This window comes from Elephantulus edwardii, unplaced genomic scaffold (genome assembly GCF_000299155.1).
Source record: "Elephantulus edwardii isolate Elephantulus edwardi_28Jun2011 unplaced genomic scaffold, EleEdw1.0 scaffold00036, whole genome shotgun sequence".
In the NCBI taxonomy this organism is placed as follows: Eukaryota; Metazoa; Chordata; class Mammalia; order Macroscelidea; family Macroscelididae; genus Elephantulus; species Elephantulus edwardii.
The window spans coordinates 11,952,097-11,954,839 of NW_006399786.1; positions in this window are offsets into that span (position 1 = coordinate 11,952,097).

A 2,743-nucleotide genomic window follows, 5' to 3' on the forward strand; every position below is an offset into this window, starting at 1 on the left:
ATAAATATAAATATAAAAATATAAACAAAATGGAAAACTGCCAGAAGTTGAAGCTGAATTTAGAAGAGCTCATGACACTGGGGATATCAGAGATATAATTTACTGATGTCAGGTGAATCCTGGCTGAAAATAAAGAATATCAGAAAAGTGTATATTTGTACTTTATTGGTTATGCAAAGGCATTTGACTGTGTGAGCCATAACAAGCTGTCATTAACATGAAGAAGAATAGGAATCCCAGAACACGTAATTGTACTCATGAGAAACTTACATTTAGACCAAAAGGGTACAGTGCAAACAGAGCAAGGGAACACTACATGGTTAAAACTTAAGATGTGTGTGAGGGTTGTATTCCTTCTCCATTCCTATTCAATCTGTATGCTGAGAAAATTATTAGAGAAGCTTAATTCTATTAAAAATAATGTGACATCAAGATTGGAGAAAGACTCACCATCAACCTGTGATATGCAGATGACACCACCTTGCTTGCTAAATGTGAGGAGGGTTGAAGTGCTTGCTGCAGAAGACCAAGCACTACAGCTTTCGGTATGGATTGCAACCCAATGTTAAGAAAATTTAGAAGAAATATCACCACTCGACCTACTAGCAATAGATTAAGAAAAGACTGAAACTGCCATTGACTTCACTTTCTTGTTTCCACATCAATACGCTTGATACCAGTATTCAGGAGATTAGGAGACATAGTGCACTGGAAAAGCACTCATGAACCTCTCCAAATTAATGAGAAGCAGTGATGTTATTATTCTGGCATCAAAGTATTTCTGATTTAGTTTATGGCTTATCATTCACTTGTTATGCTGCTGAGAGATGGCAAATGAACAAGGGCTAGAGACAAATAATTGACGTCTTTGAACTATAATGTTAGAGAAGAGTGCTAACTATTAGATTGATTGCAAAAAGAACACATAGATATGCCTTGGAGAAGGTGAAGCCAGAGTATTCCTTGGAGGCAAAGATGATAAAACTTGGTCTCACTTATTTGGGGCATGTTCCTAGGAGAGGCTAAACCCTGAAGAGGGATATCATGCTTGGGAAAGTGGAAAGACATCAAGAGAGAGGAAGACTCTCAACCAGATGTATCGACACAGTGCAACAATGTGCTCCAGAGATTATGAGGATGTGATGGCGGGATAGGACGGAGTTCAGATCTATTGTTAATAGAGTTGCTTGGAGTTGTACTTGACTCGATGGCACCTAACAGCAACAACAATTTCAATGTATATGTGGATCTACTATGTTAAATATATCTATGCTGCTGTGTGTGATGATTTAGTTAGTGCTATTAATGTAAAACACAATTCCTCATCCAGATTGAGATGAGAGATGTAGTTGGGACACCCTTTATTAGATGAGGTTTTGCGCTCATTGAAATGAAATGTTTCAGGGATTTTGACCTTTGTAAGAGAGGAAAATCCACAAAGAGAGAAAGGCAAGAATGAAAGGGGGGGGGGCAGGAAAAGAAACGAAGGAAGAACAAATGAGTCAGAAGAAGAAATAGAATATTTGTTGGCCCAGAGTACGAAAAAAAGCTGTAATTTTTAATTCTTAAAAAAGCTCTTAGTCAGCTAGATCTACATATATAGAGTGATATATATTGAACTCTTTGAATAAGAATTTATATATTGTTGTCCTTTTTATGTGTCATTGAGTCTCCTGTGACTCGTAGCAACCCTATGTACAACAGCCCTAAACCCTGCTCTATCCTGTGCCTATCTTATTGTCTCTGACACACCTACCACAATTACCCAAGTCACTGAATCAATCCATCTCATAATGGGTCTTCCTCTCTTACGATGTCCCTCCACCCTCCCAAGCATGCCATCCCTCTTCAAGAAATGGTCCTGCATTGCAACATGTCTAAAGTATGTCAGAGGAAGCTACAGAATCCTTACCTCCAAGGAGCAGCCTGGTCTCACCCTCTTTAGGACAAACATGTTTGTTCTCCTAGAAGTCCATGGTATATTCAATACTGTTCTCCAGCACCACAGTTCAAGGGCATCAATTCCCCTTCTATTAACCCTAGTCATTGTCCAGCTTTCTGATGCATAGCAAGTAATTGCAAAGACTATGGTCTGAAACAGGTGCACCTTAGACTCCAGACTCTTCAGTACTTTGGAGAGGTCTCTGACTTTCCCAATGCAATTGGTCTTTTAATTTCCTAGGTGCTGATATCAAGAGTGTTGATTGTGGGACCAAGCAAACTAAAGCTGTTAACAATTTCAATCTCTTCACTACCCATCATGATGCTGCCAGTCAGCCCTGTGATGAGAATCTGCAGTCCTTGATCTTCTGCAGCAAGCACTTCAATTCTTTCTCCATTTCAGAAAGCAGGGTTGTGTCATCTGCGTAATGCAGATTGTCAATGAGTCTTCCTCCAAATCTGATCTGTTCTGCATGGAGATTGAAAAGATATAGAGATAGAACACATCCCTGGTGTAAACCCTTCCCAATTTTGAACCATGCAGTGTTTCCTTGTTCTGTTTTGACTACTGCCTGAAGCTGGAGATATATAATAGAATCTTGCACAATCAAGAACTCATTCATTGCAAATACGTTTTACATGGCTTTCTCCTGATGGTATGCATACGATCCAGATTGATTACATCTGTGGAAAGAATCCTGGAGAAGTTCAATATCAGCTTTGAAAACTAGGTCAGGTGCTGATTGCAGAACACATCACCAATTTTCATATGCAAGTTATTTACATATAATTAAAATTTATA